An 11,171-nucleotide genomic window follows, 5' to 3' on the forward strand; every position below is an offset into this window, starting at 1 on the left:
TTTTTGGCTGTGTGTTTTGGATCGTTGTCCTGTTGGAAGACCCATGACCTGCGACTGAGACCAAGCTTTCTGACACTAGGCAACACATTTCTCTCCAGAATGCCTTGATAGTCTTCAGATTTCATCGTACCTTGCACACTTTCAAGACACCCTGTGCCAGATGCAGCAAAGCAGCCCCAAAACATTACTGAGCCTCCTCCATGTTTCACCGTAGGGACAGTGTTCTTTTCTTCGTATGCTTGGTTTTTGAGTCTATGAACATAGAGTTGATGTGCCTTACCAAAAAGCTCCAGTTTGGTCTCATCTGTCCAAAGGACATTCTCCCAGAAGCTTTGTGGCTTGTCAACATGCATTTTTGCAAATTCCAGTCCCGCTTTTTTATGACTTTTTTTCAGCAGTGGTGTCCTCCTTGGTCGTCTCCCATGAAGTCCACTTTGGCTCAAACAACAACGAATGGTGCGATCTGACACTGATGTACCTTGGCCTTGGAGTTCACCTTTAATTTCTTTGGAGGTTGCTCTGGGCTCTTTGGATACAATTCGAACGATCCGTCTCTTCAATTTGTCATCAATTTTCCTCTTGCGGCCATGTCCAGGGAGGTTGGCTACTGTCCCGTGGGTCTTGAACTTCTGAATAATATGAGCCACTGTTGTCACAGGAACTTCAAGCTGTTTAGAGATGGTCTTATAGCCTTTACCTTTAAGATGTTTGTCTATAATTTTTTTTTCGGATGTCCTGGGACAATTGTCTCCTTCGCTTTCTGTTGTCCATGTTCAGTGTGGTACACACCTTTTCACCAAACAGCAGGGTGACTACTTGTCTCCCTTTAAATAGGCAGACTGACTGATTATGAGTTTGGAAACACCTGTGATGTCAATTAAATGACACACCTGAGTTAATCATGTCACTCTGGTCAAATAGTTTTCAATCTTTTATAGAGGTACCATCATTTTTGTCCAGGCCTGTTTCATTAGTTTGTTTTTTTAAATAATTATGTTAATCAACAATTCAAAAGTAATGGCTGATTTTGATTATTTAATTTTCAATAAATTTTTATTTATTGTTACTTTTGTGAGTTTCAAGTGATTTCAGTGAGAATTGTGGGTTTTTCCTTCTTTAACTGAGGGGTACCAACAATTTTGTCCACGTGTGTATCAAATTGAGACATAGTCACGTTGGTCCACAATGCAAAACGTTACAATCTCACAATTTTCAGGCCAAAATTGTGAGATGCTCACGTTTTTCCCCCCAATTCTTATCTATGGGTCTGACGAAGGGTCACGTGACTGCTTGCTGGAGGCTTCTCAAAATGAAAACATGGCGGCTATTCCTTTTATTTTCCGTGGACAATGCATTATTTTAAGATAGTTTGGACAGAAAAAAACATTTTGATGACATTTGTAGCGAGAAATATATATCACACTTTCACATTATCCATTCAGTTATTGGAAATGATCTTGGGTTTGGTTTGTTTTTACGCTGAATATTACACTGCAAAAAGTCATTCAGTGCCTTTGTAAATATTACAATAAATATAAACTATAATAGCTTAATAAAATCTTTAAATGTCCCTTTCGTGAATTTTTGAGTTGGATATGCCAACATAAATGTCTAAAAATCAAACAGTGACTATTGTTTAAATTCACAATGAATATTTAAGTCATTTTCACAGAAAGAAAATTGTATGTGATTTGCCAACTATATTTTCTGGATATACTCAATATTTTCAGTGAACTTCAGTTAAAATGTTTGTGAATTCAGTAATCATTCTATTCAGTGTAAAAAAAAAAATACAGTAATTAGCCACTCCCAATCATAATACTTTATCTTTAACAAAAAAAAAAAAAGAGTTATTTTGTTTTTTTCTGGTTGTAACATTTTTGAAACATGTAAAAAATGAACACACCTAATACCGTCTAAATATGCAAAATAGATTAAAATAAATAAATGTATACCATGTCTTTAATTGGAAGTGATTTTCAAGGTACACAGTACATGCAGGGAAAGAGGGAAAGGGAATTACATGCAGTAGAAGTGTAAAGCCGGGAGTCGAACCGCTGACTGACGGCTCCGGACGTGTCCAGCATTTTTCAAACCGGTACGTTCAGCTATACGGGATCACGTGGACAACGTTCAACGCGCGCAAACACAGGTCCTAATGGGAAGTGGTATCTGCACAACTTCTGCACCCAGCCGAGAAACTCCGCGACGAGAAGAACTGCTTGCTAATCTTGGTAAGTGGCTCGCCAGCAAAAGCTAATGAAACAGTACATGTTGCTGTGGCAGTGTTTGTATTTTGCGCCACAACGTGGCTGCGCGGTTATCTGGCTAGCGCTAGCCTTTAGCTAACAGCACCTGTGTAACACGCAGTGTTTGCTGTGTCTGCGGTCAAACGTTGGGAAATATAGCTGTCTATATTTATGACAGACTTTCTGCATTATTCTTGTAAGTCAGTCATGTTTCTTAAACGATGATTGTAGCACTTGGTCAGCCTTTTTGCCAGATTTGGGAGTGAAAATGATAATGGCTTCAGTGGCTCGCTAGCAAAAGCTAATGAAACAGTACATGTTGCGGTAGCAGTGTATTTTTGCGCCACAACGTGGCTGCGCGGTTATCTGGCTAGCGCCACCCTTTAGCTAACAACAACTGTAACATGTGGTGTTTGCTGTGTCCGCGGTCAAATATTGGTAAATAGAGCTGTCTATATTTATGACAGAGTTTCTGCATTATTCTTGTAAGTCAGTCATGTTTCTTAAACGAGGATTGTAGCACTTGGTCAGTTTGTTTTGTCAGATTTGGGAGTGCAAATGATAATGGCTATTGCATGTAAAGTGGGACTTTTCGGTGAAGTCTGTTCACTTCAGTATTTTCCTTTGTGTCACAGCACCAGCACTGCTAAAGAAGGGGAGCTGAACCAAGATTGTGGAGGTAAATGCTCTCTCTTTGTTATTCACCTGTTGCATAGTGGTTACTATTTGTTGGACGGCTATCTAATTACCATTTTTTGTACCTGTATGAGTTGTAATTGTGCAGCTGAATATTAGCCACTAAGAGGACTTGCTGAAGTCATAAGTTAGTAACTTAAAGTTCAGGAAAGCTGTTAATTAGCTACATGTACGACACTTATTTTGACCACATTGGATTATATTGGCTGGAAAAATTCACAATAACTAAAAACTAATAACATTGCAACCATACTTGCAATCCAACCTGTCTGTGTCATTAAGATTGATTTTGTTTCAACAGATCTATATGACATAAACATGTTAGCCCCAGAAGTATTCATATGGGTTGAAGTAGCATTAAAATTGCCATTTATCATCCTCTTTCGTAGGTGACCACGGATGGGATGGCACTGTAAGCTCTGCACATTTGCAGATTCATCAAAAGGAGGACTTCTCAAGCACTATCGACTGACTCACGGTACTTTTGGTCATGGATACTTAGTACCCTGTCTACATTTAAACTGCCCTTGCTCATTCAAGACGTGGGGTGGCCTGCGCACACACTTGCATAGATCCCACAGTTTCCAACACGAGGACGGGGAAGTTGTGCAATCTTTTCGATGCAAAATTTGTGACTCAGTTTATCCTAATTCAAAATACTTTTTTCAACATATTAACTCCCACTTGAAAAGACATGAAACCATTGAATGTGCTTTTGTTGGATGTGATTTCCAGACAAACATACATGGGACTTATGCAACACACAGAAGTAGAAAACACAAGTCCTATTCACTAAAAGACTTTAAGGCTGATGTGATTGCATTTGTCCTAATCATATCTGATTAGGACAAATGAATATGATCTTTATCCCCTCTGACTTTCCCTCCTGTTTTTTTTTTTTTTTTTTATTGCTTATGTCTCATATTATTCCTTCTGCTTTATTGCTGTCTATAACAGTTCTTTGTTACTCGTATTTTTTCTTCAGTTTCTTTTCTCTTAAATCAATTCATTTGAAACTGTTTTGACATTAATGCTGGACTAGTAGAGCAAATGTTACTGAAATGTGCAGAGTAATAAAGATTTTGATAGTTGAACAACTTTCTGTCCGGCAGAATGGAATCCCCATTCAGCGAACACGAGAGATCATCATCCAGTGTCTCATTGATCATCTGGGAGAAGATGCAAGTGCCTTGATCAAGGAGTTTGAGGTTTGTACAGTTTTCTGAATTTCTGAAAGTGTTGCAAGTTTTAACTCAGGTAATCACAAACAACTGTAAGACAACGTCACAAACAGGCAAATCAACAGCAGAATGAGTAATTTTGGATGTTAATAAATTGCATTCATCATAAAATAGAAGAAAATACATTTTTTCCCAATGATGGATGAAACAATTATCAGTATAATGATAAAGCACAGTAAAATCCCTGACAGTTTGTATTACCATTTCAAATTTTAATTTTCATTACAACTATGTTTGATTACTGCACTTTGAGTAACTCATGGTGGAGAGGCAGTAACTCCTGACAGACGTGAATGCACAATTTATTATGTTTGGCCCTTGACAACATGGTGGAAGGGCCCCTCACGGGCAGAGCTCCAGAGATTTTTTCCTCCACTAAAACCACAAAGACTGAAGTCTGGATGTATTCTTGGTGTGTTTTTTTGTTGTTGTTTTTTTTGGAGGATGCTGAGGGGAAATTAATTAAGCAATGTCACAAGAGAGGGAGTGATGTTGTCCTCTATCGTCATGGCTGTGATTTGGTCGTAGTCACGAGTATGCAGGCCAAGTGCCAAAGATAATCATTGCAGCCACTTCTGCCATCAACCGTGAACGACATTGCAAATATTGCTGCTTTTAACTGTGATTGAAGTCCCAGAAATGGAGAACAGATGCTCTGCTTCTTAGTACATACTTAGTTTGTCATAAGGAGCAGCAGCGCCCCACGTTCTGAGGAAAAATTGTCAGCCATGTGGTCTGCGACACAAAAAAGGTTGGGGACCACTGCTGTAAATCGTCACTCATGAAATGACTCTTGTACAATCAAATTGCTTGGTTGGAGTTGACTGTTGTATAAGTACTTTGAACATTTTGAGTATACTTAATGTTATGATAATAATAATCATCGTGATAATTTTGTTACAATAACTGCGATATGAAATATCGTTACATCTCTAGAAAATACCGAGGGATAACTCTTTGTACGTCTGTCTTGTAACATGCAGGCCAGAAGCGATCTCTAACCAGTTCTCTCTCCCATGTCTGCAGGTGGTCGCTGATGCTCCTGACGGTTTAGAAAAGGAGTTGGCAGAGGAGGTCATGAAGATTTACATGGTGCAGAACCCGGGACAATCAGATGATGCACCTACTGATGTAGGGATTGTAATTGAGGGCATCATTGTCCTCTGCAGTCTTGGGGATCTCAGCAGAGCCTGCTGCTATCTGTTGGGACTGACCTATGCCTTGGATCTGAGATACCCTCGGAATCTCAAATACAGTTTTGAGGTGTTCCAAAAAGTGCTACTGGAGCTGGATCCTGGAAACCTTTCAACCAAGGTTCAAAGACTGAAAAATTACCTGTGTACTTAGTTGTTGACTACTGTTCAATGAGATGCTCTCACTAATCTGGATTTTGTCCATTTTCAAGGTGTTCATGTCTTAAAGTTTTAGTGAAATACTGTATTAATCCTAAGATAACATGTAGGAAAAGTGTAAGTGAGGGCAAACAGTGAAAACTTATAGGTTGTCTTGCTTGTTGTAAGCATCAAACTTTTTCAAACTGTCAGTAGTTTCCTGATGGACAGGAGAAACCAGGTGCGAATTATTGTTATTGGTCCCTTGATTTTGTTTTATGATCTTACATTTCCCACTTTGTTTAAGAACTACTTGATTTGAGAAAGGGTGAGAAGGACAGGATATTAATTTACTCAGTACTTGACAAAAAGATGTTTTTTTTCACTCCAAGTGATCTGTTCCAAAACTTGCATCAGAATGTAGAAATGTGCTCTTTGGTGTTTTAACATGATGGTATAGGCCTGCCCAGTTAGCGCCACGGGGAAATAACTGGTAGTTAGCAATAGAGGTAGTTATTGTTGATGTTAAGTGTCACTTAATGTATTTCAGCCATGTGCAGAGCTCAGTTCAGCCTGTTGCTCTTGAACCAAAAGCATTTTTTTACCTGCACTTTGGCAACAGTGAGTGTTTTACCCATGTTTTAGATGCCGCTGGCTAGTATGAGTTTTCAGTGCACTGTTTTCATACTGTGGATATTGTTACATATGTGATTTGGAAAGCAAACCAGGGTGACTACAGATGCTATTTCATGTGTTACATTAGTCATTTCTGAACAAATAAAGATTTACAGTGGTTTTACTGTTAACATGTGTGTGATTGTTTTTGTATATTATTTGGTGTCATTTAAGTACAGAGTAAATACAGGTAAATAGTTAATATAGTATATATTAAACACATAAATTCACTTAAGACATTTAGTACATGGATCGCATTAGTTTTGTGAAATAAAAGCCTAATTTTCAGTCATATCTAATGAGCATTCCAATTGTATTGACTCAGTCTTTTCAGTGGTTTTGACTTAGAGTTGCTGTTACATTAACTTAGGCTTTTAATTTATCTACTTAATTTTTTATGTAATGCTACTAAATGTAGTTGTATGGAGCTACTTGAATTTTTAATCACATTTACTCAAATTCCTCAATTATATGTAATCAATTTTTACAGCTTCAAAATTTACTCAGTTTTTTTAAGTGTAAAAATGTTTCACCAAATAAATTGAGTATATTGCTGTTTTAGTTTTTTCAGTGTACTTCACGGCATTAAATTGTGACAGTGTCACATTTTGTACGTTATGCTGGTTGATTCAAGTACCCCTGACTGCAGCCCGCAGATCGGGGCGTGCCTCAACGTGGGCGGAGTTAAACGTTGAGCTCCGCCCACCTTGAGCTAAATGTGGGCGGAGTTAAACGTTTAACTCCGCCCGCATAGCGCAGTTGAACCATCAAAGAAGAAGAAGTTTCCAAAATGGAGGTAAGCATGTTTATCTTTTGTTTAAACGTGCTGCTTTAACGTTGCTGTTTTGCTATTTTGTGACAGGAACAAGTGAAGGAAGTGATATTATTTTATCTCCAGTTGCATCATCTCCTTGCATTAGTTTTAGACTTACGTCAGACTTACTTATTTTGTCGCGATGTCATGATTTTGTCACGTGCTAAGTAGCAAGCCCATTAGAAAAGTGACGTTTAACAAAACATTAAAACGATGCCATTCCTTTTAGAATTAGACTAATTCAAAATATTCAGAGTTATCTACTGGAATTGGAGGAGAAGCTAGAGGCGTAGAGGTTTGCCCTGGAAAGGAGAGGAATGAAAGTTAGCCGCAGCAAGACGGAGTATCTGTGTGTGAATGAGAGGGACCCAAGTGGAAGAGTGAGGTTACAGGGAGAAGAGATCAAGAAGGTGGAGGATTTTAAGTACTTAGGGTCAACAGTACAGAGCAATGGAGAGTGTGGAAAAGAGGTGAAGAAGCGTGTACAGCAGTGATCATCAACTGGCGGCCCGCGGGCCGAATACGGCCCGCCGAACCGTCCAATCCGGCCCGCGACTGGATTCCAAAATTGTGAGGATCGAAGACAAAATATCATGTGGTCCACACTATTAAAGCAGTCAGTCCAGTCATTATTAAAGGATCTGTTTTCCACATCAACTTTTCGTTTCGTGGCCTTAGAGAGTGCCATTTTACCCGTGTTAAGAGGCCTTTTCCTGTCACTTCTGCGGTGTTTCTTTTTCAAGTGCTCTGTGAATAAAGTTGACTTGAGATGAGGCAAAATATCTCTATCACTCCTAGTGGTTGACTGTGGTGCAGGTGATAGGAGCACTGACTCATAAAGGCTAAAAATGCCTTCAGTTTTGTAATGAAATGGAAAAAATATAAAAAATAAACATCAAATAATAATGTTATGCCAAAATTCGATTTTTATTTAATTTTTGTTTGAGGGTCCGGCCCCCAAAGTGACTGTCCGGTAAAATTCTGGCCCTCTGGCAAATATAGTTGGTGACCCCTGGTGGTGGAACGGCTGGAGAAAAGTGTCAGGTGTGATGTGTGATAGAAGAGTTTCAGCTAAAATGAAAGGAAAGGTTTACAAAACTATTAATTCAAATGGATTGGATAGTATAGTTCAATTATCTATCTCTGTTACAGAGAATAGAGCACGTGTTTGCTGCAAACAGCCACGTCATTGCCACATGGTTTCCACCATCATCCACAAACCCCATGGATCACCTGCCGGTAATTTGTTAAAAAGTTTTGCTTTTGTAGTGGAGTTTGAGCATTTCATATTCAGTTATTGATATCTTTTTACAGGACAATGCAGCCAGTCTCCAGTGGGTTCTGCTTCCAGTATTTGTACCTGGACACTGAATACTCTATGTAAATACATTTATATCTTCCTCTGTTATGACCTTACACAACAAAGTTGCTCATTGCTGATTTAATTTTTTTGGTATATTAAATGCATGGCAGCTTTGTTAGTATTTCTGTAACATTCCATAACTTTATGTGTTTGGTTATATTTGAACACATTTAACAGATACTGAGGCCACAGGCTAGAGAGATTTTCTTTCTAGATCCCCTCTGTGGCAGTGGCTGGAGAGATGAGAGTAGAGTCCATCTAGTCAGGTTTTTAGGACACCTTCCAAGATCCTTCCTGGACAGTGGTAGTTCTGTTTTAAACCACTTGTCCTTTGTTTGTTTAATAAATGCTTCTGTTTTTATTTGAATGCATTAAGATGTTCCAAACAAACAAAAACAAACAACAAAAGTGAGTGTTTGCGAGGGATAGAAGTAATTGTTACATTGTTCTTATTTATTTTTACATTATTCTACGCAGATGGAAACAGAACCATATGTTTTGTTTGTTTAAGCCCATTACAAAAACGTTTGATTTGAAGTTCCAGCCTCTTCCAACTTTGTTCCAAGTGTTGCTTTAAAATGGTTTATTGTACTTTTATTTACTCTTTGACCAGGCACATTGCTCACAGCCTATCTCCTGGCCCTTGGAGGCAGCTTGGTGTGAATGATGTTCAGGTGAGACATTACTACATTGCATTTGCTAACATTTGCTATTTTCTTGCCATTCTTTTATTAAAACACTGCAAAGATACTCCACCAACTGTGGCGTGTTTGTTTGATGGTAAGAACTACTCAGTATGTTATATGGATGACCTCTATAAAATGTTTTTTATGCATTTAAAACACACTCTTTGTATTGAAAAACTGTATCCTGACAGAATATGCATGATATTATATTAACCAGTATCTCTATACATTGTAATGGGGACCAGTTGTGATTTCAGTGAGGTTTTGTGCAAATTGTGACACGTTATGCTTGACTCTAGCGATGAAGGTATTATTTTTGGAAGCATATTTTAATCTTCTGCATTTCCTTCTTCACAGGAAAACATGCTGCAGATTTGAAGATGGTGGTGTCTTGTTCTCCTGCAGAACTTCCCCATGCCGTAAGCGCCCTCAGTATCACACTTTTAAACCAGATTCTTTTAAATCACGTTTTACTGTATTCACTGCCATCTGACCTGCATGAATGTTTTCATTGTGAATGTGTGTTGTCATTCAATCACCAAGATCTGAAGAAGAGAGATTGCAGCAAAGAAAAAGGCAACGAGAGCAGAAAAAACTACAGGTGAGAGGTCATGTGATAAATTGGTATATAGTGAAACTATTGCTCGAAGACTGATCCCCACCACTTATTTCAGGATGTGGCTGAAGTCCCCCTGAAAAAGTTTGGGCTTTGGGAATCTGCCCCTGAAGCATCAGGTATTGTTCCAGCCTGCATTGTCTCACACATATCCATTGAGGTTGTTGAGGTTTGATGTCACAGAGCAGTCATTATTTCTCTGTGTACTTAAAATCAACCACTTAAATCTTGCGTTTTCATTGTGCCTGTAGACACCACAATCTGTTTCCTTTCTAGATGAGGCTGAGAACAGGACTGGGAACAGGAAACGGGGTATATTGCCTGAGATGGGTAGTCTCATTTCAGTGTTTTCTGCAATCTCCGAGCCTTTACTTAAATAACTGTTTTCTTTATTTTTGTTTAGGAGAATCCTTTGGTCAGGGATGCAATGGCAGCAGCCCGGTGGTGTGGGACCAGACCTTTCAAGGGAAAAATTTCCCTTCCCCAAGTTGTCACCATGGCCAAGGAGCAACGCGTGAGGGCAGTGGAACTCCTGTGTGACTGTGATGGCCAGGAAGAAGAGGAGACCGCTGATCTCAGAGAACCGTTCCTTTTTCTTTTTAGTCTGCAGGAAGACTGAGACATTCTGTCAAGAAATCATTGACAGGAGAAACATGAAGGTGTTTTGTGCTTTTGACAGAAAAGAATAAAGTTGTGTTCAACGGTGCTGAAGCTTAATTCATTACATCTGACCCCTACAAATGTACATGGTTCGTGAGTTGTACAGACTCTGATATATTATGTCTGGCATAATCATAGATGGAAAGTCTCTATACAGAGATCAGAGATTATGTTTTTGTTTCAGTTATGTAGAATGAAGGCCAAGCTAAAAGCCCTCTTTGATTTGAGGAAAGACATGTAACATAGACTGTCAGTTCAGTCTTATGTCCTTGAGTGGATTAGTGACACTTTAAGAAAGTCGTTAGTGCAAAGTTTTGGAAATCTGTTATCAACCAGGAAAAACCATGCATGTTCATTTATCAATGGCAGAGACATTGCTGCTGTCTCTGATCTCCTTAATGTAGCTGATATAATTCAGTATACAAAAAAATCCAAATGTGTCTATGTATGCTGTATATCACAAATTTCACTTCACTGTTTCAGTCCAGCTAGCCCTAGTTAGACAGGGTTTGAGTTAGGTGAAAGTTGAACCCAAGTAAAAAGTTGTGTCGGCTATAGTATTACAACTCCTGGCAAAAATTATGGAATCACCAGTCTGGGAGGACGTTCGTTCAGTTGTTTTAATTTGTAGTAAAAAAGCAGATCACAAACATGACAATAAACTAAAGTCATTTTATTTTGCAACTTTCTGGCTGTAAGAAACACTAAAAGATATCAAGAGGAAAAATTGTGGTAGTCAGTAACAATTACTTGGCACAGGGATAAAATTATGGCATCAATTCTGAGGAAAAATGATGGAATCACCCCATAAATTCTCATTCCCAAAACTAGCTCCCATAT

General features: G+C 38.7%; 2 long non-coding RNA genes across 4 annotated transcripts; both read left to right on the top strand.

The window, feature by feature from the left end:
* The first annotated feature begins 1,493 nt into the window (after window positions 1-1,493).
* On the top strand, window positions 1,494-6,323 carry LOC127535922 (uncharacterized). Its single transcript, XR_007944853.1, has 5 exons — window positions 1,494-2,234; window positions 2,885-2,928; window positions 3,335-3,423; window positions 4,058-4,153; window positions 5,213-6,323. It is a non-coding gene; the product is annotated as an uncharacterized LOC127535922 (long non-coding RNA).
* A 635-nt stretch (window positions 6,324-6,958) lies between these two features.
* LOC127535925 (uncharacterized) lies at window positions 6,959-10,377 on the top strand. Of its 3 annotated transcripts, XR_007944858.1 has the most exons (7): window positions 6,959-6,988; window positions 8,159-8,245; window positions 8,321-8,386; window positions 8,983-9,043; window positions 9,413-9,474; window positions 9,599-9,656; window positions 9,730-10,377. It is a non-coding gene; the product is annotated as an uncharacterized LOC127535925 (long non-coding RNA). The 3 variants fall into 3 exon arrangements; XR_007944856.1 differs by lacking the exon at window positions 6,959-6,988 and having other exon boundaries at window positions 7,276-8,245; XR_007944857.1 differs by lacking the exon at window positions 6,959-6,988 and having other exon boundaries at window positions 7,276-8,245; window positions 10,075-10,377.
* The last annotated feature ends 794 nt before the right edge of the window (window positions 10,378-11,171 follow it).

The sequence above is a fragment of the Acanthochromis polyacanthus genome, chromosome 10 (assembly GCF_021347895.1).
Source record: "Acanthochromis polyacanthus isolate Apoly-LR-REF ecotype Palm Island chromosome 10, KAUST_Apoly_ChrSc, whole genome shotgun sequence".
NCBI lineage: Eukaryota > Metazoa > Chordata > Actinopteri > Pomacentridae > Acanthochromis > Acanthochromis polyacanthus.